The sequence below is a fragment of the Bubalus bubalis genome, chromosome 10 (genome assembly GCF_019923935.1).
Source record: "Bubalus bubalis isolate 160015118507 breed Murrah chromosome 10, NDDB_SH_1, whole genome shotgun sequence".
NCBI lineage: Eukaryota > Metazoa > Chordata > Mammalia > Artiodactyla > Bovidae > Bubalus > Bubalus bubalis.
This window is the reverse complement of record NC_059166.1, coordinates 39,589,023-39,612,518: the sequence shown is the minus strand read 5'-3', so window position 1 is coordinate 39,612,518 and position 23,496 is coordinate 39,589,023. Positions and strand designations below refer to the sequence as shown.

The 23,496-nt window shown below is 37.9% G+C and overlaps 1 long non-coding RNA gene across 2 annotated transcripts in view; it reads right to left on the bottom strand.

The window, feature by feature from the left end:
* Positions 1-545: 545 nt before the first annotated feature.
* The window catches only part of LOC123327692, a 65,103-nt gene continuing 42,152 nt past the window's right edge, over positions 546-23,496 (bottom strand). The window contains exon 4 of one of the 2 annotated variants that reach the window (XR_006542356.1): positions 546-4,765. This is a non-coding gene — a long non-coding RNA (uncharacterized LOC123327692). Of the gene's footprint in view, positions 4,766-12,679; positions 13,795-23,496 lie in introns of those variants that run through there. The other variant, XR_006542357.1, reaches the window with a different exon arrangement.

Genomic DNA, 23,496 nt, shown 5'->3' with positions numbered 1-23,496 from the left:
CTATCTTCTTATATAAATATTTATGGCATTATATATTTTTCCACAAGGATATTTTAATGGCTATTGAAATAACAATTCAAATTTAATTACTTATTTGAATCAAGTAAGTCTTAACCAAATTTATTGAACATCTTTTATATTCCAGATACTCCACTAGGTTTTGGGGGTAAATCAATCAATAAGAGGCACTTTATACACCTTCAGGGAATTTATATCCTGGAAAGAAGTCATAGGTTAACAGGAAAATAAATAAAAGAATGGCAAATTGTGATCAGTATTATAACAGAAAGAAAGTGAAAGTGAAGGTTGCTCAGTCATGTTCGACTCTTTGCTACTCCATGGACTATACAGTCCATGAAATTCTCCACGCCAGAATACTGGAGTGTGCAGCCTTTCCCTTCTCCCGGGGATCTTTCCAATCCAGGGATCGAATGCAGGTCTCCAGTATTGCAGGTGGATTCTTTAACAGCTGAGCCACAAGGGAAGCCCAGAAAGAAAAGAGCAACAAAGAATGTACATGGAAGTGCTTCATATATCCTATGCAGAGAAGGTTTTTCAGGGGCGGGGGAGGGTGTTATTTTAGCTGGGACCTAAAATGATAAGAAACCAGTCATGCAAAGAATGAGGGAAGAGCATTCTATGCAGAGGGAACACCAGTTGCAAAAATCCTGAAGATAAACAAAAGCATGTCCAAGGAACCAAATATCAATATGGCTGGAGTTTAGTGAGTACAGAGAAGAATATCATAAAATGTGGTTAAAGGTAGGCTGGAGGTTAAAACCTGGGGTATACAATGAACTACCACTGAGCAATAAAGAGGAATCCTGACACAGGCAACAACATAGATCTCAAAAATCACTGCATGGTGTAAAAGAATCCAGATAAAAAGAGGTGAGACCATATGCTTCCATTTACGTGAAATCCTAGAACAAGCAAAACTCATTTTTGATGATAGAAATCAAAATGATAGTCCCTAAATTAGGGAGTAGGACAGGGATTAACTGAAAAGAGTATTTTTCTGGGGTAATGGAAATGTTTTATATCATGATACGGGTGTATGTTACATGGGTAAATACATTTGTCAAACTCATCACATTATACACTTGTATCTGTGTCATTCACTCTGTGTAAATTATACTTCAGTATAAAACAAAAACCAAACAACAAAGGATGCATACAACACAAGCAAGAGTATTTGGGGCCATTTCAGGCAGGGACTTTGAAGTCGATGTACAAGTTTAGATTTCAAGCACAATGGAAAGTCCTCGGATGATTTTCCTCAGTGGAATGACATGATTTTATTTATAGTTTAAAATCAATGTTGCTGCTATTGAAGAATGTATCAGAGGAGGATGTGTGGAGATCTCAAGACTAGCTAGGGTCTATTGCAATAGTTCAGGTAAGGGATGATGGGGACATAAGATGGGGAGCACCTTGAGACTAATGTGGAGGGAGTGGCTTGTATTCAGCATGTAAAAGTACCAGACTAGGCCAAATCAGGCCCTAGATAAGTGATATTTGTTCTGTCCCATTTTTGTATTATTTCCATTAGAAGCCATGCTACATCATGGATAGATGTACATCAATGTTTGAGCACATCTATGGTTATATTCTTGTACTAAATAAATTCTTAGAAGCAGAATTGCTAAAATAAAGGGAATAAACATTTTCATTTAGATACAGATCATCAACAATCAGCAAGTTTGACTAACCATGTCCCTGACTCCATTCAAATTGGCCATCCCTCCTCCTCCTTCTTATCATCACCATCCTTATCCTATTAAGCTGAAGAATAACTTCCTGTTTATTTATTACTACAAAATTTGACTTTTTATATTGTTTAGGTATTTGAATTTAGTTTTTGAGTTATCCACTTGTTATCTTTGGAAGATGGTTGTTCTTTAATAACTCTCCATGGTATTGATATTAAGCTTTAAGCTAAAGTAAGTCACTATTTCTGAGCTTTGCATTGGATTTCATGAGTTTCTCTCAGCAAAAAAAAAAAGACAGAATTGCATATTATAAATGTGTCAGATAGTCAAGCTCCATTTCTCCATGGGAGACTTGAGTTAACACACTACCTTGGGTCAGCTATTTGAGGGTCAGTGGGTCAAGTTCACTGTAGGATCCAAGTTCACTGACTTGGGTCAGTGAACCAGTCCTCCACTTGGGTCAGCGAACCAGTCCTCCACTTGGGTCAGCATCATTCTAGTAGTATCTGTGTGACTCTTTTCTCTTTCTCTCTTTTCATCGTCATGTTGAGATTGTCAGAGAAACCAGATGGCAACTTTACAAGAAATTTCAGAAGGCCTTTATCTGTTTTCTTGTTTTCTATGCCTTATGAGCAATTGGTAGAATGAAGTTTGTTTTAACGGTTGAACCTGAGTACACTTCTCTAGAAATGCTTGTTTCTCAGCATTTCATTCTCCACAGTTGATGTCATTAGAACCTGTGAGTTGAACTGGAATCCAGTTTTCTCTTGTGTTTCCCAATGTCCTTCTCTCCAAATTTCTTTCAATATCTATGCATTCTCATTGGTCAAAGCCATCTATCAATATAGATTTAACATCTACTCCTCTCATGCAGACTTACAGTTAAGATTAATTGTGGCAAGACTATCATCTGCATTTACTACCTGACTTTAATTCAAACATTTAAAAATTCATGGATATTTAACAACTACTTCAAGACAAAGGATTTCCATTCTCATTTGAAGGCTTCTAGTATAATATTCACCCTAGCTCTCCATTCTTATTCTATGCATCCCACATTCTACCTATGGATGTTGGGTATACATCTTGGGTATCACCATTTATACTAGAGAAATTAAATTTGTATAGACTAATTGTTCTGTTTGGAAGCTTGTTGCAATTTTCCCTTCAAAGGTTCCTTATTTTTTCAAAGAGGTTTCAGAATCTTCCTAGTCTTTTCCACAACCATTTGACTTTATTAAGCTGGTTATTTGATTCCTGACACACAAAGCACAGAAATGGCTGTACCACCAACTGGCAATTGTTATCACAGTGATTCATGACTTTGTAGACTTACAAGTTCCTTAAGGATCAAGACCATGTCTTGCATATCTTTAGATGCCTTTGACCAATTTTTTTTTTTTTTTTTTTGCCAAGTGCCAACCAACAAGGCTAACACTTGACATATGTTTATGGACAACCTAATGAAAGAATGAATGAATGATGGGTGAATTAAGAAAACAAATAAAGTCTGTTGCTGTGGAACAGTCTATGGAGGACTGCTGTGTATTTTCTCTTGTTAGTACCATGTTATGGCCACTCACATTCTCACAACACTGAAAAGCTTAAATTATAATATATTTAATTCAAATCCTTATCAAGCACCTTAATATAAAATAGGCTTATTTGCTTACAGAATTTATTATAAATCTGAAATCCTGGATATTTTTCTCCTATGCCTAGTCTGACATTATGCAAGGAATTTGTACATGTGGAGCCCTGTGCTACCTGCCTATAAAACACTTGAGAAATTCATAGTTAAGATTTATGAAAAAATATTGGGAGGTGCTTAAAACTTACTGAATTTATATAACTGTATCATAAAAGTACACACCAACAATGATAATCATCATTAAAAATAAGTGACTGTTTCAAGTTTCCTTAAAAATATATAGTGTATAAAGCATGAAAAAGATATGATACAATTCAGTCAACAAACTATATATAGAAATTAAGTTTTGTTTTTTTAATATAAATTTATTTATTTTAATTGGAGGCTAATTACTTTACAATATTGTATTGGTTTTGCCATACATAGACATGAATCCGCCACGGGTGTACTCGTGTTCCCCATCCTGAAGTCCCCTCCCACCTCCCTCCCCGTACCATCCCTCTGGGTCAAAATAGATTTATATGCTAATAAATGCCTAGCCCTTGGGAAATTTCTATAACCTTAAGTTCGACAAACATGACTGAGTAGGAATGAGAGAAAATATCAGAAATGGTGAGAAGCTTCATTACTACCTGTTTCCTAGAAGTAAAACCTGACTTCTGGCTATAAGTCTTTTAACTCTGTAAATTTCAGGTATGATTCCAGGATATGAATGACATGTAAGTGACCTTAAAATGATGAAGGCTACCCTTTTGTGGTACCACAGTAATAATGATGAAAAAGAAATGCCTCTAGTTACTAGCTGCCATAATTTGCCTTATTTAATACAAGGACACTCTTGTGCAATGTCCTTGCCCTTACAGGATATACATTCTCTTTGAGAAGAGAAAATGAAATAAAAACAAATGCCTAATCCAGTTAAAATAATGTGAACAATGCTTATCAAACTGTAGGCCACAATCTATCATGGGTTATGATATCAAAAATGAAAATATTTTTTGAGGGCATCACATAGAATAAGGCTAAGTGTCATTTCATGAAAATTTTGTACAAGTTATATGTTAGTTTTTAGGTATGTATCAAATACATTTCTGTATTTTTGCTTTTTTTCTGTGGGTTGTGTCTCCAAATGTTTGAAAGCCACTGAATTAGCAGGCCTGTACAGATTTTCTATGAAAACTAAAATAATTAAAATGAAGAGCTGTAGCCCAGCCTGGGTGCCAGGCCACTTTTGCAAAGCAGGTGAGCTGACTTCTTAGCTTCCATCGGCTGCCAGGAGTGGTACAACTGCATTTGGATATAGGAAGTGTGGAGCATGCAGCCTTGTTTGTCTTCATGACAACAGCAGCAGATGGCCCTGCTGGGAACTCTCACTGGCCATTCATGTTGGACAGCTGAACCCCTGCATTCACACAAAGAGAGCAAATGACAGAGCTTAGGAGCAGAATGTCATAAGCTTTCAGAGACTTTGGAGACCATGAAGCCCACTCTCTCATATTATATCCTAGCCAGGAAGGCTGGGCCAAAACTTCTTGGTGTCCAGGGATGGCTCCAGAACTTCTCTCCCTCTCCTCTACTTCCACTCCTCCACCAGATAATATTGCCTGATGTGAGGGATTTGATAGGATAGAAGTATGTTGGCATCCTCAAAATTGGGGCCACTCCACTTTACATAAAGCTAATCAACACGAAGTTATTCCTGAGTTGAAACTTGCCCATGATTACCAAATGATGTACGGTTGTTTGTGATATAGATAATGTTCCAATAGGGACCTCACTAAATATCCTCTAAAAACTCCTATTATACAAGACCTCTGGCTGAACTTCAACCCTCTGTTAAGGAGTGAAAAAGCGTGGTGCTGGATCTGTTAACGCCCCCTTCCCCAGCTCTACTCTGAATGCTGGAATTGTAGGCAAATTATCCTATTTGCCTTGTAAAGATTTGGACAAAGCGAGGCATCAACCTCTAGAAGAGTGTAATCAATTAAAGATAACTGGTTTGATTGAACCAACTATCAACTCTGGAGTGCCTATAAAAAGGAAAAGATGACCATCTAATATTAAGTTCTTAGTAGCTTTTGGCTTTCTTTATTACAGATGTTTTCCTGTGTTGGTCAGTAGTATCCTATGGGTTATAAAATAAAGAAAGAAGTCGAACAATTGATTGGCAAATCTCCCAAACTTAGGTCAGCCTCAAGTATATGAGAAATGGTGCTACACTGAGGGCAAATACCAAAAAAAAAAAAAATCAATTTGATTCTGCAAAATCTATTTTAGTTTGGCTGGAGGCTGCCTGAACTCCCACTGCAGAGAATGGCAAGCACACAGTGCATGGTTCCAGAAATCAATATCAAAAATATGTTTGTGTGATAGGACTACACAGTTTCTTTCGATTTGCTATGTAGGTTGCTGTGAATCTAAGAGAGCTGTTCTGTGTTTGTCATTGGTATTTTCCCTTAGAGTTCAGTGTAATACGAATATACTCTAACTGAAAATTTATGTTTAAAAATGAGAAGACTAAAAATCCATCCTGATCAACACTGACCAAATATTAGGTGTGACTGAAAAATTATTTAGAGTTTCTAAAAACCAGACATGCTAAACTTATACATCTCAATAAAGCCATTTGAAAGGTTGCAAGTATCACCTAACTCTATACTTTCCTTGTTCAAAACATAATTAGAATTCATTCTTTGGCTATTTAGAATTGAATTATCTAGGACAAGCATTTTAAACTCTCAGAGCCTCCAAATCCTCATCAATAAAATGAGGATGCTTTTAGACATATATCAGCAGACATAAATCCAGCATAACTGCAAAAGTATTTTTAAGGATTAAGTAAAATAACATGCAAAGTTTCAAACAGCAACCAGCTCAGAGCAGGCCCTTAATACATGGAAGTTGCCATTACCATTTAATTAATATAAATTTTTCCATAAGACATAAATCTCATTCTTTCTTCTGAAACAATATACTCAGAAACAAAATAATAAATAAATGACAGTACAAAGGTCATCATTCTGCCCATCCATCATTGTTTCTGTCCATTCTCCACATTACAAACAGCTTTGTTTGGGGGGAAAAAATCCTCTTAATATCTCTACATAAGGACCTTTTCAACATCTTGCACATTTAGACTACTTAACCATCTGGCCTCTGTCTACTTTTCATCATAACCTCCACACTGGAATCCCATCACTAGTGCATCATACCATGCTTTTTGTGGTCTGAAAACAATTCCTCTTTGCTTGAAGTGCCTGTCCCTCATTCTTCATCCAGTAACCCCAGGATAATCACATCCTTTTTTCCCCACTTCTGCAGCACAAGTTATTCTTTCCCTCTGCTGTGCTCTAGAATCACATTGTACATTCTTTGTTGTTGTTGTTGTTGTTTGGTTGGTTTTGGTTTTTTGGCTGTACTGGGCCACATGTAGGATGAGTTCCCAACTAGGGATCTAACCCATGCACCCTGCAGTGAAAGCATGGAGTCTTAACCTCTGGACCGCCAGAGAACACTCACACTGTACATTCTTAATACATTCAAATTACTTGCTTGATTTGAAAAATCTAGATTAACATAGAATAATTTGAACACAGATGCAAAAATCCTCAATAAAGTATTAGCAAACTGGATTCAACAATACATTAAATGAATCATGTACCACAATTAAGTGGGATTTATTCCAGAGATGCAGGGATGATTCAACATCCACAAATCAGTCAATGCGATATACCACATTAACAAAATGAAAGGTAAAAATCATATGATCATGTAAAAAGATGCAGAAAAGGCACTTGATCAAATTCAACAGCCACTTATGAAGAAATCTCAACAAAACAGGTATAGAGGGAATGTACTTCAACATAATAAAGGCTGTATATGATAAATACATAGCTTATATCATACTCAAGGTGAAAAGCTGAAAGCTTTTCCTGTAAGATCAGGAACAAGACAAAGATGTTCACTCTTACCACTTTTATTCGAGATTTTATTGGAAATCTTAGCAAGAGCAATAGGCAAGAAAAAGAAATAAAAAACATCCAAATTGGAAAGGAAGAAGTAAAACTGTTACTGTTTGCAGATGATATGAAATTATATACAGAAAATCCTAAAGACTCTACCAAAAATATGTTATAACTAAGAAATGAATTCAGTAGATTTGCAAGATACAGAATCAATACGCAAAAATATTTTGTGCTTCTATATACAAATAATGAACTACCAGAAAGGGAAATTTAAAAATAATCTTGTTTAAAATTGCATAAAACAGAACAAAATATCTAGGAATAAATAACTGAGGAGGTAAAACACCTGCATGTTGAAAACTGTAAGACATCAATGAAAGAAATTGAGGAAGATGCAAGAATATGCAGTGAGAAAGGATAATCTCTTCAATAAACAGTAGTGGGAAAATTGGATAGCCACCTGCGAAAGAATGAAACTTGATCACTGTCTTATACTCTACATAAAAATTAAATCAAAATGGATTAAAACTTAAACATAAGACCTGGAACCATAAAGGTCCTAGAAGAAAACACAGGCATGTATACACACATGAAGGATACTACTCACACATAAAAAAAAAAAAAACTAACTAAATTTGGCCATTTGCAACAACATTGAGGGAGGGCATAATGCTGAGTGAAGTAATTTATACAGAGAAAGACAAATACTGTATACCACTTATATGTGGAAACTAAAAAATAAAGCAAATTACTGAATATGACAAGAAACAGACACAAATATACAGAACAAACTCAAACAAATTATAGTCCCATGGTGGGGTGGGTAACAGGTAATAATATAGGGGTAGGGAATTAAGAGGTACAAACTATCATGTGTAAAATAAGCTACAAAGTTATATAGTACAACACAGGGAATATGGCCAATATTTTATACTAAGTATAAATGGAATATAATATTTAAACATTGTGAATCATTATACTGTACACTTGTAACTTACATAATATTGTATACAAACTATACTTCAATAAAAAGCACAAAAAAGAAATTTTAGTTTAGTTACAGTGGAATATTATTCAACCATAAAAAGAATGAAATCTTACTATCCACAACAAGGTGGATAAAACTTGAGGATGTCATGCTAAATGAAAAAAGTAGACAGAAAAAGACAATTACCATATGATCATATGATCCCTCTTATATGTGGAATCTAAAAACAAAATAAAAAGCTCATAGATATGGAGAACAGATTGGTGGCTGCAAGAGGCAAAGGGTAGGGTGTGGAAGAAATAGGTGATCCAGTTAATTTTTCAGTTTAAATAAATTGAATAAAAATGTTAATAACAAAACAAGAAAACAAAAAACCCAAATTACATGCTAGCATGTCTGTCCCCTCAAATAGAGTTTATGATAGTATCCTAGAATAGAGACAATAGAAAACATCATGTGGAGGTTAAGAGTGCACACTCTAGATAAGAACCAACATGGGCTCTGCCGTTCACCAGCTTGGGTGGGTGACTCAACCACTTTGAACCTCAGTTTGCTCATGTAGAAAACAAAGATCCTATTAGTATTTGCTTTGTAGGGTGTTTGTGAGGATTAAATGAAATACTTCACACCATTTAATGACATCTAATAATTGCTAGCTGCTTTGGTTTATGTATTTGTTTAGTTTTTTGTTGTTGTTGTTGTTGTTTATGTATTCCTTGAGGCTTTACCATACCTAAGCCTAGAACATAATAAGTTTTTGATTAAAGTTGAATGATGACTTAAAAATATTTCAGAAATCTATCTCCTTACACATAAGAATTTAAGAAAGGATATTCTATGACTCATCTGAATAATATACTGAAGTAGCTTACAGTTCATACAGAAAGAGATGTGACAGAAGAGATGAGATGAAAGATAGATGATTCTCCTAAACACATATTCTTGTTGGAATTTTTATGTTATGATTTAGGTGTTACTCAACAAAAATGCTACTATTCTGAAAATCTGCTCCTGTGTGAATTATGAAATAGATGGATTATTCACATTGATTTCACAAAGAGAGGTCTTCCATAGAAAAATATTGCAACAGTACACTAGTGAGGGCCATGATCTCCATCTCTGAGCTTTGAGCAATAAGAACCATCATTAGACTAATTGGTCTTTTTGTTGCCACAGTGTTCCCTGGTGTTTTAAAAGCTCTGGGTACTGTTGGGTGCTTTAATGGAAAGTGAAGTACCTGCCTAACAAGTTCTTGACCTTGGGATGGTACCTGAGAACTCGGTCCAAGGGGTTTCCATTGGCAGTTTCCATAATGCCACAGGAGTGATAGGAAGACAGGAAGGGAGAGACATTCTTTATTTTTCTATTGCTTTCATTTTTCCAGGAGTTCTGCTAAAGATAAAAAAGTATGGATCCACTTCTATTTCCTGCTTTCCTTGTTGCTTTGTTCAGTTGCTAAGTCATGTCTGACTCTGTGACCCCTGGACTACAGCAACCAAGTTCCTATATCCTCAGCTATCTTCTGGGGGTTGCTCAAATTCATGTCCATTGAGTCAGCGATGTTATCTAACCATCTCATCTTCTGCTGTCCCTTCTCCATTTGCCTTCAATCTTTCCTAGCATCAGGGTCTTTTCCAATGAGTCAGCTCTTCACATCAGTGGCCAAATTATTGGAGCTGCAGCTTCAGCATCAGTCCTTCTAATGAATATTCAGGGTTAATTTCCTTTAGGATAGATTGGTTTGATCTCCTTACAGCTCAAGGGAGTCGCAAGACTCTTCTCCAGCACCACAGTTCAAAAGCATCAATTCTTTGGTGCTCAGCCTTCATTATGGTTCAATCTCACATCCATACATGACTACTGGAAAAACTATAGCTTTGACTATGGCCCTTTGTCAACAAAGTGATGTCTTTGCTTTTCAATATGCTGTCAAGGTTTGTCATAGCTTTCCTTCCAAGGAGCAAGCCTCTTTTAATTTCATGACTGCAGTCATTGTCCCCAGTGATTTTGGAACCCAAGAAAAGAAAATCTCTCATTTACCTTCTACTTTTTTCCCCTTCTATTTGCCATGACAGACTCAATGGACATGAGTTTGGGTAAACTCCAGGAGTTGGTGATGGACAGGGAGGCCTGGTGTGCCTGGCATTCATGGGGTTGTAAAGAGTCAGACATGATTGAGCGACTGAACTGAACTGATGTTACAAACTTCCATCCATATTTCTTCAGTCACTCTGTCTACCAGATCTAATCCCTTGAGTCTATTCATTACCTCCACTGTACAATCATCAGGAATTTGATTTATGTCATATCTGAATGGCCTAGTGGTTTTCCCTACTTTCTTCAATTTAAGTCCGAATTTTGTAATAAGGAGCTCATGATCCGAGCCACAGTCAGCTCCCAGTCTTGTTTTTTGCTGACTGTATAGTGCTTCTTCATCTTTGGCTGTGAAGAACATAATCAGTCTGATTTCAGTATTGACCATCTGGTGATGTCCATATGTAGAGCTGTCCCCTGGGTTGCTGGAAAATGCTGTTTGCTATGACCAGTGTGTTCTCCTGACAAAACTCTGTTAACCTTTGCCCTGCTTCATTTTGTACTCCGAGGGCAAATTTGCTTGTTATTCCAGGAATCTCTTGACTTCCTACTTTTGTATTCCAATCCCCCATGATGAAAAGGACATATTTTTTTGCTGTTAGTTCTAGAAGGTCTTGTAGGTCTTCATAGAACCAATCAACTTCAGTTTCTTTGGCATCGGTGATTGGGGCACAGACTTGGATTACTGTGATGTTGAAAGGTTTGCCTTGGAAATGAACTGAGATCATTCTGTGGTTTTTGAAGTTGTACCCAAGTTCTGCATTTTGGACTCTTTGGTTGGCTATGAGGGCTACTCCAGTTTTTCTAAGGGATTCCTGCCCACATAGATATAATCAATCTCTGAATTAAATTCATCCATTCCCATCCATTTAGTTCACTGATTCCTAAGATGTCCATGTTCATTCTTGTCATCTCCTCTGCTTGACCACATCTAATTTACCTTAATTCATGGGCCTAACATTCCAGGTTCCTATGCAATATTGTTCTTTACAGCATCAGACTTTACTTTCACCATCAGACATATCCACAACTGAGCATTGTTTCCACTTTGGCTCAGCCTCTTCATTCTTTCTCGGAACTATTAGTAATTGCTGCATTTCCCCAGTTGCATATTAAATACCTTCCCACCTCAGGGGCTTATATTCTGGTGTCATATTTTTGCCTTTTCATACTGTTCATGGGGTTCTCCTGGGAAGAATACAAGAATCCTCTTCCAGTGGACCACATTTTGTCAGAACTCTTCACTATGACCTGTCCATTTTGGAAAGCTCTGAATGGCATAGCTTATAGTTTCATTGAATTACCCAAGCCTCTTTGCCATGACAAGGCTGTGATCCATGAAGATGATGCTTTGCTATAAAATGCTTTAAATGGGGTTTAATCTATATTATTATTACTATTATTATTATTGATACCTTTTTAAACAAAACTTCACTCTATAAATTTAAATGCATTATATATTTGACTTCCTATAAAAATTTAAGGACTTTTTAGAGAGAAATTTTACATTTACAGGAAAATTAAGAGGAAGGTACAGAGATTTCCCATCTACCCCCTTACCCCTACATGTGCACTGCTGCTGCTGCTGCTGCTAAGTCGCTTCAGTCATGTCCGACTCTGTGCAACCCCATAGACGGCAGCCCACCAGGCTCCCCCATCCCTGGGATTCTCCAGGCAAGAACACTGGAGTGGGTTGCCATTTCCTTCTCCAATGTATGAAAGTGAAAAGTGAAAGTGAAGTCGCTCAGTCATGTTCGACTCTTCGCGACCCCACGGACTGCAGCCTACCAGGCTCTTCCGCCCATGGGATTTTCCAGGCAAGAGTACTGGAGTGGGGTGCCATTGCCTTCTCCTACATGTGTACAACCTCCCCCATCTACACTGACACATCATAATCACCCAAAGTCCATAGTTTACATTAGGGTTCACTCTTGATGTCATGCATTATATCAGTTTGGACAAATGTATAACGACATGTATCCATCACTGTTGTTGTTGTTGTTCAGTCGCTCAGTCATGTCCAACTCTTTGCTACCCCATGGACTGCAGCATGCCAGGCTTCCCTGTCCTTCACTATTTCCCAGAGTTTGCGCAAACTCCTGTCCTTTGAGTTGATGATGCCATCCAATCATCTTATCCTCTGTTGTCCCATTCTCCTCCTGCCCTTAATCTTTCCCAGCATCAGCGTCTTTTCCAAAGAGTTGGTTCTTCACATCAGGCAGCCAAAGTATTGGAGCTTCAGTTTAAGCATTAGTCCTTCTAATGAATATTCAGTGTTGATTTCCTATAGGATTGACTGGTTTGATCTCCATCACTGTAGTATCAGACAGAATATTTTCACTGTCCTAAAAATACTTTATGTGTTGCCTATTCAGCCCTCCCCTTGCCAAACTCTCTTTAAAATTTTACTCTATCCTTGTAGCTCCTCCTACTCTACTATCTCTTAAGTGTGTATAAAGTACTTGTTTCTTCACTGGTGGATAGTAGATGGTGTTACCTTTGTTTTATATAGGCAGGAGGTGAAATTTTCACTATGTTAAGGATTTGTGCTCTGTACCTTTCCCCAGCAATATATTTCAGGAGGAAATCTGTATTCTTTATGAGTCTGGCCCTAAAACTCCATAGATTTCAATTATCTTGCAAGTCTAGTCATGCATCAAAAGATCTCTTTCCCCCACTAAATATGATGCCTAAAATGAAAAGCTGCTATGTTGTTCATACGCTGTGCTTTGAGGAACAGCTTTTCACAGATGGAAAGGCATAAAAATGATGGGCTGTTATCTTGTAGCTGAGACTCCATGCTCTGAACATATGAAATATTGATATTAAATCAAGCTGTACCTGGTTTCTCCCATATGAATCCTTCCAAGTTCTTGACCTCTCTTCTGTTGCTGTTTCATTTTAGGCAGAATTCCAGAGGCAGGGTGGGGATGGAGGGGATCTGTGGCCTCAGTGAAAGACAAATGAAATTGGACTAGCCTGTTCATGTATTAGTAAACTCAGGGAAGAAAGAAAACAGTAAAAATAAGGGAAACGACAATATGGTCACAAAGCTAAACATTTATTCAATAGGAAACTGCTTCACCCATATGCAATGACACCATTAAATGCTGACAACAGCACTTCTAATATTCATAACTAATAAACTGTGAAAGAAAATACATTCTAAGTACACAGATTATTGGTTAAAGTAATGCTCACTGCTATAAAAACAAAACCAAAGCTTATAATGGTTAAAAAAAATATATCTCACTCATGTACGGCCAAAATGAGTGTTACTGATTTACTGGGGGTCACCTCCAGGCACTGATTCAGGGTCCCGTGCTCATCCCAGTTGTGATTCTATCAGCTTTAACACCAAGTTCCTGAGGTTGCCACACTCCCCTGCATCAATTCACATGAAGGAAAAGAGCACAGAGAATCTATTGGGAAGTTTTTATACACCAGGCTCAGAAATGCTATACATCACTTCTACTCATTCTATTGGCTAGAACCCACCCAACTGGCTACATCTAAGTGTAAAACAGTCTTATAAAATGCTATCTGGCTGTATGGCTTAGAAGAGGAAGAAAAACTTTCATTGATCATAGCTTACATATTTTCAATAAGAGCATTCTCAAAAATTTTCTTCAGAGATAATTTGACAAGACAATGGAACAAATGGGTTACTGGGATAAAGAGTTTTCACACACACACAAAAAAATGAAAAAAGATATCTCAATATCACATACTTTTAATACATCCTGAAAAATGTATAAAAATCTGTCTTTGCAGTCCCTAAAATTGTCTTACCATTCTGTCTGAAAGCGACATAGTTGGGGTTTTTCAAATTCACTAAGATATGAAGGCAGAGATAGTAGTTAAAGTCAAACCTTTCAGTTGTCAAAGCCCAAACCATCAAACTCTAGAAGATTCTGTCTTTCACTGGCTATAGTGAGTCTAGTCCAAACCTTGGTTCTTAGTATCTGGTAGAATAGCTATAGCGTCATGAGGACATGGAATAAAATCAAGAGGAAAATTTGCTGGAGTATTAGTCATAAAAACTCACAATGTCACTAACAGGTAAATACTGTTTTTTCCAGTGACTCTGGTATGTATGGTGTGAAAGTCACTCAGTCATGTCCAACTCTTTGCAACCCCATGGACTATACAGTCCATGGAATTCTCCAGGCCAGAATACTGGAGTGGGTAGCCTATCCCTTCTCCAGCCAATCTTCTCAATCTAGGAATCAAACCGGGGTCTCCTGCATTGCAGGCGGATTCTTTACCAACTGAGCTATCATAGGTAACAATTATTTCAAGTTATTTTTAATGACTCCCATCTAATCACACAGTACTTATATCCATTCTAGGGATAAACTGTACATTTTCTGGAGGTTAACTGTTTCAAGACCTGACATTTAATTTAGATTAAGAATTCACTAATTGGTTCCTAGGGGGCCCAGCTACCAAGAGGAAAACTACCTTTAGTTTTTAAGATCATCTTTTCAACCAAATTCTGTTCATATGAATTTTATTTCTAGCTTTAAAAATTTGTATTTCAAAATCAATTCTGTAAATATTCTTAGAGATATATTAGCAAAACAGAAGAGTGAGATTGTTATGCTGAAATTCACTAAAAGTTTACTATCCCAACCCCTGATGCTAGCTTTTTACCTGGAAGCTTTTCCCACTTCTGTGCTCGACTGTGTTAGTTTATTAGTCTTAAAAATTACTTGGAAAATCAGAAAATTTTTCCAGTGTCATTTACATATAACCAATGATTTTTTTCTAAACATATGACTTCTGTGATTCATGAATTAAGAATATGGTTTTTAGAGAAAAAATGCCATGGATTAAATACATATATTCAGCTTCCACAGTTTATGTGCATTTTTTAAACATCTATTTGATGAAGACATCATAACATATTGAACATAAAAAGAAAAAATAGATGTTTTCCCTCTATGAGGCAAAGGTGTAAAGGTAATATATTTACCCAATATTAACCAAGAATATTTACTGAACAATAAATAATAAGTCCTCTCATAAGGAGCAGTAAATCAACAAATAATGAATCCTCTCTTAGGATGGCAGCCTAAAGAAGTATTTGTTTTTAGGCTGCTGCTGCTGCTAAGTCACTTCAGTCGTGTCCGACTCTGCGCGACCCCATAGACGGCAGCCCCCCAGGCTCCCCTGTCCCTGGGATTCTCCAGGCAAGAACACTGGAGTGGGTTGCCATTTCCTTCTCCAGTGCATGAAAGTGAAAATTGAAAGTGAAATCGCTCAGTCTGACTCAGCTCAGTCTGACTCAGCGACCCCACAGAATGCAGCCCATCAGGCTCCTCCATCCATGGGATTTTCCGGGCAAGAGTACTGGAGTGGGTTGCCATTGCCTTCTCCTAGATCATGAAATTTTAGAAATGAACTATTTAACTGAATTCACATGCCCTTGAAATATTGGTAAACAAAAAAGTTAAGAAAGCTAATCTAAATTAATCTAATAATCTGGTTTAATATTAGGATTCATAAAAATGAGTAAAGCAATATGAAAATATAGAATTAACTCTGTAAATACATAGGTTATAAAAGAAGAAATGTCATTAATTATTGCCTGAGTATAGATCCTTAACATTTTTTTTAAAATACCAACTCCTGGTAACTTCAATTTCTTATGTTCATTATTGTTCTTGCATGAGAAAAGAAGAGCTAATTCCTGATCCCATTGCTCTTTTACAAAACTTCAGAGATAACAGTGTTTTTAAGATATTATCCACAAAGGAAGATCAGGGGAAGTATACACTGATCCCAGAAAAGCACAACCTTAAGGAAATTACTTTAGCAGGAAACTTCTTCACATGGTGATATTATAGCAAAGTTTGATATCATTAGCCAATAAATGATAAGCATTACATTTTAAACCAAAGTGGGAAATACAGATTACACTTCAGGTAAAAAAAAAATTATTTCACCAAATTAAAAACAGAAACCTAGGCCTAAAGCTTGGAGAAGGTGATAGCAACCCACTCCAGTACTCTTGCCTGGAAAATCCCATGGATGGAGGAGCCTGGTAGGCTGTAGTCCATGGGGTCGCTAAGAGTCAGATTCAGACACGACTGAGAGACTTCACTTTCACTTTTCACTTTCATGCATTGGAGAAGGAAATGGCAACCCACTCCAGTGTTCTTGCCTGGAGAATCCCAGGGACGGGGGAGCCTGGTGGGCTGCTGTCTCTGGGGTCGCACAAAGTAGGACACGACTGAAGCGACTTAGCAGCAGCAGGCCTAAAGCTACATAGCAATCAGGATATGCTAAAAAAAAGAAAGCAGTGAACAAAGTAAAGTTGGAAAGCAAATGTATTCTTGGTCTAAAATCCTTTTCAAAATGTAATTGTACCATGTGACAGTTTGTTTTGATTCTAGTGGTCTTGATTGTGCAATTAATAATTTGTACTCTGAATTTAAAATGATGGGAAGCAATAAGGTGAAGATGACATATATCTGGACCCAGAGTCCACATGCACAGGCTAAAAATCCCCAGCCTTGTGACCCTGGGCAAGTCCCTTCAACCCTCTGTCTTGCCTCTGATCCCATATGCCCTGGAGTGTCCTCCATCCTGCCTGCCGCCTCCTTTTGTCCACCACTCTGCTCTCAGGTTCTGACTAGAGAACAACCCCAAGCTGCTGGCTGACTGTGGTAGGGTGAGTTTGGAAGATGGGTGGTCACACCAGAGAGCTCTGGAGGGAAAACCATGCTAGATGAGGGCTTTGAAAGTCTTTAGAAAAGACAGCTCATGCATTTCCAGAGTCATAAATTGTCACATGAAGCCAATGATCTCATTTTAGTGATATTTGTTATTGAAAGAAATATGGATAACAACTTGTCTTAAAATCATTTCATGATGTTGTGGTAAATAATATCAAACCAGCCCAGAGCCCTGGCATTTTACACTGCCTTTAAAAATTAACAAACCAGCAAAGTAGAAACTTCTTGATCCTCCTTCAACCAAAAGAGATGGAAAGTGCAAAGACATCATATCTATTTGAAAATACAGGGTATATCCCCATGTTTATCATGAAGTACAGTGCTGTGTTTTCAAGATTATTTTTATTTTGTATGTACCCTGTAGTGCTCAATATTTTAATTGCCACTTCCTCAACAAAGTTATTGGAAATCTTCCATCTTGCCATTAGCACTTGTGAAATAACTGTTAACAATATGTTATCCAGACACAGAAACTTTGTAATTAATGTTGGAATAGTCTTCAAAGTCTAGTGACTAAAATATATCCTATAAAAATTACTGGACTTCATTCAATGCTATTCTGCTGTTTTAAAGTTCAGTAAATGTGTTGAGGGGGAGATATTTGGCAACCTAAGTTGGCCAGTCTGGCAGGGAGACCTGAGATGCTGGAGGGTTTAATTTCTGTTGTGTGGTAAGTACACCAAAGGCCTCCAGAGTTTCAGTGCAATCCCTGAAAGGCTGAAGGAGATCTGACCAAATGCAACTCCCAGTGGGAATCTGAACAGTCATCCGGGGCTATATTCCCACCTTGTCAGTTGATGAGGCACTGGGACAGGTTCCATTTAAGCAATAAAACACAACAGGCCATGTATATATCTGGGTGATTATAGCATAACTCAGATTGTGTTATAAGTCATGAGGCTGAAGGCCAAGTGTCTTAACTCCATGAGAAGTGCAATATTGGCCCCAAAACACACTGCCTGAAGTGTCTTATTGCTGTCAAGAAATGGAATTTCTACAGTACATTAAGAAAAGGAAAACACTTAGCACAGTGGATTTAAAATAACCATGGCTATGACATCACTGACAGCTAATCAAAACTCTAATTGCAACCAGAGTTCTGAGCTATTGTATGAAAGGTCTTAACAGACCCAGGCACAGATACCATGAAGAACAATGCCGAGGCCATGAGCAAAACTTCAGTAGCACAGGACGTGAAGTGAGACCGGAATGGGCTGGCAGATTTCAGACAATCTCATTAGCATGAGTGGGTAACTTTGTAGTGAACTCACCTTGGGCCAGTTAGCCAAAAAAAAAGTAGTGCAAACACCCCTTGAATATTTTCTCCTTCAATTGCAACCTTCATTTTCATACAGTTAAATATTTCTTTAAATGATTAAAGATAAGGCAGCATAAATGAAAATAATACCCAGTTCACTTGCTCTAGAGGAGATGAAAGGTTATAATGAGCTGAGAGGAGTTATGGGGGTCACATCTTCCTCATGATCCGTGCAAGGAATTTTCAGTGATATTAAGTTGAAGTTGTCCAAACGGATTGAAGTCAGTATGTAGTCATAAGGACTCAATTCACATTTTACATCTGAATCTGTGTAGCACCACAAAGTGGAACGTGTGTTTCATGGTCCAGGTAAAAGCCTCAAAAAATTTAGCTATGCCAAAGCACACACTGAGAGGTTCGTTCAGAAGGTATATAACAGGGAAGCACATAACATTATAAATGAGAGCAAAAAGAAGGGTTGTCTCAGGAGCCCAAGGATTTGAGCCTAACAATTTTATGGGTCACCATGGATAAGTACATAATTTTTGTGGGTTTTAGTTTACCTCCAGTGAGTGTTCCTGGACTCTGGTTATAGGCGTTGCTTCCTCAGCCTGAAAATGCAGCAACTCTGATATTTCCTGAAAGTTTACTGACAGGGCTTCCCTGGTGGCTCAGACGGTTAAAAAGTCTGCCTACGATGCAGGAAACCCAGGTTCAATCCCTGAGTCAGGAAGATCTCCTGGAGAAAGGAAATAGTAACCTGCTCCAGTATTTTGCCTGGAGAATCTCATGGACAGAGCATGGTGGGCTATAGTCCATTGTAGTTACAAAGAATAGGATACATTACAAAGAATAGGACACGACTTAGACTGAACAAAAACAATGAATGATCTGTTAATGGTACTCAAGTGAAAACTTCATGTTCTTGTGGGAAAAAACAAGGAAGAGTTTATTCCATTAGAGTCCATTCAGGTTCTGGAAGAAGGTAGCACAAAAACATGTTTTTCTCTTTCTTCTTAATTTGCTTAAAAATTTTACCCATATCATACCTGTCACCCGTGATTATACTCATTTACAGATAATAATTGTATCCTACCTATCACAAAATATTTTTAATAGTTTTACTTTATGTATTTTTCTAATAATCTTTATTTATATCAGCTTGGGTTCTTTTGGAACTATAGAAATGTTAAATGTATAACCAAATGACTAAAATTAGATATATGTAAAATTATTATTCCTTATAAATATTAAACTCTTATTCATAAGAAACAGATCAATTATTTTATCTTGTCAAAACTTTATATATATGGATTTAAAAATTCTGCTGTTTTAACCAATCCATTAAAAATAGTTAACAGTCTTGCTGGATTTAATGGTTTTATTAATAATATATACTTTGGTTTAATTTGAAATAAGCTACATTTCCAAATTCTGTTTTAACTAATGATCTTGCAAAGGACCTTTGATAAGCTAAATCCTTCATAATTTTAATAACCTTTCTCTTTGATAAGACAAAGAACCAGAGTCCAATACATATTCAGTTAATAACTTAGGATCTAGAATATTGCCACAGCGTCAAAGCTAGTTACTGAATAGCTTAATAAAAAATATTCCAATTACACCAGTATTAAGAGTGTTGTGTCCAGTAAAACTTAAGTATTACACAGAGATGTAAACATTAGGATCTAATGACCGGCTAGTAACACATTAGTCAGAGCCACTATGAAATGATATTCTCTTTTGTTGTACAACGATGCCATGAATAAGTGTAAAGCCACTTTCAAAGTACATGCTTCATCAGTTCAGTTCAGTTCAGTCACTCAGTCGTGTTCAACTCTTTGCGACCCCATGGACTGCAGACAAAGCAGGCTTCCCTGTCCATCACCAACTCCCGGAGTTCACTCAAAGTCAGGTCCATCAAATTGGTGATGCATTCCAACCATCTCATCCTCTGTCGTCCCATTCTCCTCCCGCCTTCAATCATTCCCAGCATCAGGGTCTTTTCTAATGAGTCAGTTCATCGAATCAGGTGGCCAAAGTATTGGAGTTTCAGCATCAGTCCTTCCAATGAATATTCAGGATCGTTTAACTTCAGGATGGACCGGTTGGATCTCCTTGCTATCTAAGGGACTCTTAAGAGTCTTCTCCAACACCACAGTTCAAAAGCATCAGTTCTTTAGCACTCAGCTTTCCTTATGGTCCAACTCTCACAACCATACATGACTACTGGAAAAACCATAGCTTTGAGTAGATGGACCTTTGTTGGCAAAGTAATGTCTCTGATTTTCAATATGCTGTCTAGGCTGGTCATAACTTTTCTTCCAAGGGGCAAGTGTCTTTTAATTTCATGACTGTAATCACCATCTGCAGTGATTTTGGAGCCCAAAAAATAAAGTCTGTCACTGTTTCCATTGTTTCCCCATCTATTTGCCATGAAGTGATGGGACCGGATGCCATGATCTTAGTTTTCTGAATGTTGAGAGTTTTGTGTGTGTGTGTGTGTGTGTGTGTGTGTGTGTGTGTGTGTGTGTGTGTTTTATTGAAGGATAATTGCTTTATAGAATTTTGTTGTTTTATGTCAAACCTCAACATGAATCAGCCATAGGTATACATATATCCCCTTCCTTTTGAACCTCCCTCCTGTCTCCCTCCCCATCCCACCCCTCTAGGTTGATACAGAGACCCTGTTTGAGTTTTCTGAGCCTACAGCAAATTCCCGTTGGCTATCTATTTTACATATGGTAATGTAAGTTTCCATGTGAGTCTTTCCACACATCTCACCCTCTCCTCTCTTCTCCCCATGTCCATATGGACATGAATGTTGAGTTTTAAGGCAACTTTTTCACTGTCCTCTTTCACTTTCATCGAGACGCTCTTTAGTTCTTCTTCGCTTTCTGCCATAAGGGTGGTATCAGCTGCATATCTGAGGTTATTGATATTTCTCCCAGTAATTTTGATTCCACTTTGTGCTTCATCCAGCCCAGTATTTCTCATGATGTACTGTGCATATAAGATAAATAAGCAGGGTGATAATATACAGCCTTGATGTACTCCTTTCCCAATCTGGAACCAGTCTGTTGTTCCATGTACAGTTCTGACTCTTGCTTCTTGACCTGCATACAAACTTCTCAAGAGGCAGGTCAGGTGGTCTGGTATTCCCATCTCTTAAAGAATTTTCCACAGTTTGTTGTGATCCACAGAGTCAAAGGCTTTGGCATAGTCAATAAAGCAGAAATAGATGTTTTTTCTGGAACTCTTGCTTTTTTGATGATCCAACAGATGTTGGCAATTTGATCTCTGGTTCCTCTGTTTTTTCTAAATCCAGCTTGAACATCTGGAAGTTCATGTTTCACGTACTGCTCAAGCCTGGCTTGGAGAATTCTGAGCATTACTTTGCTAGAGTGTAGATGAGTGCAATTGTGCAGTAGTTTGAACATTCTTTGGCATTGCCTTTCTTTGGGATCAGAATGAAAACTTATTTTTTCCAGTCCTGTGGCCACTGCTGAGTTTTCCAAATTTGCTGGCATATTGAGTGCAGCATTGTCACAGCATCATCTTTCAGGATTTGAAATAGCTCAACTGGAATTCCATCACCTCCACTAGCTTTGTTCATAGTGATGCTTCCTAAGGCCCACTTGACTTTGCATTCCAGGATGTCTGGCTCTAGATGAGTGATCACACCATTATGGTTATCTAGGTCATGAAGATCTTTTCTGTACAGGTCTTCTGTGTATTCTTGCTACCTCTTCTTCATATCTTCTGCTTCTGTTAGGTCCCTACAATTTCTGGCCTTTTTTATGCCCATCTTTGCATGAAATGTTCCCTTGGTATCTCTAATTTTCTTGAAGAGATCTCTAGTCTTTCCCATTCTATTGTTTTCCTCCATTTCTTTGCACTGATCACTGAGGAAGGCTTTCTTATTCCTCCTTGCTATTCTTTGGAACTCTGCATTCAAGTGGGTATATCTTTCCATTTCTCCTTTGCCTTTCATGTTTTTTCTCTTCTCAGCTATTTGTAAGGCCTCGTCTCTCATCAGGAAGCTTCCATAAGCCTCTTACTCTTCTCCATCAGAGGGCAGACAGAATGAAAACCACAATCACAGAAAACTAACCAATCTGATCAGATGGACCACAGCCTTGTCTAACTCAATGAAACTATGAGCCATGCCATGTTGGGCCACCCAAGACAGACAGGACATGGTGAAGAGTTCAGACAAAATGTGGTCCACTGGAGAATAGAATGGCAAACCACTTCAGTATTTTTACCTTGAGAGCCCCATGAACAGTGTGAACATGCTTCATACTTCCTATAACAATATAACATAGCTTCATCTATGAAATGGGCTACCTACAACATACCATGGGCTGCCACAATAGGACCAATTCCCAATTATTTAAACTAATGAATGGCCTGAATAAGTTAAGCCAGCTAATAAACCCAGTTCTCTTACTGCAGACATTGCTTGTAACATACTTGTTAGAAGGGTTGCTGGGATGTTGACATATTTGGCTAAGGGATCCAAAATATACATGTTCTGCTCTGACAACCACCCTTACTCAAATTTCCTGCTGTGCCTTCTCCCCAGCCCCCCAACACACAAAGGGAAGCAAAGTGCAAAGTGCTGGGGTTGTTTCTTTGATTTTACTGGCTTATCCCTGCCCAATTACTGCCAGTGCACAATGAAAGTAAAAAACTAGGGTGGGCTGTGTGTGCCCATACTCTATCTACAAAGTGGAGCCACTTCTTACCCCTACTCCTAACCTACGATAGGCTCTTACCATTTCTGGCCCATCATGGGCAAGAAGTCAAAGCAATGACCAACAAGTGCAGGCATACTTTGTGGTGATCAACAAGGCAGATTCAGGTTCCCACCACACCAGCAGCATGATGGAGGGTTGCAGCAGAAGGCCCATGAGTGCATGAGCATGAACACAGTAAACCTCATCATCAGACTGCCCATTAGTATTTCAAGACTTTGAACAATCAGTTTAGCAACTCTTCCCTATTTGGGGAAGGGTGAGGAAGAGGCCTGAGCAGAGAGGGCTTGGGAAGGCAGAAGAGTCTCTGTTTCCACATTTCCTC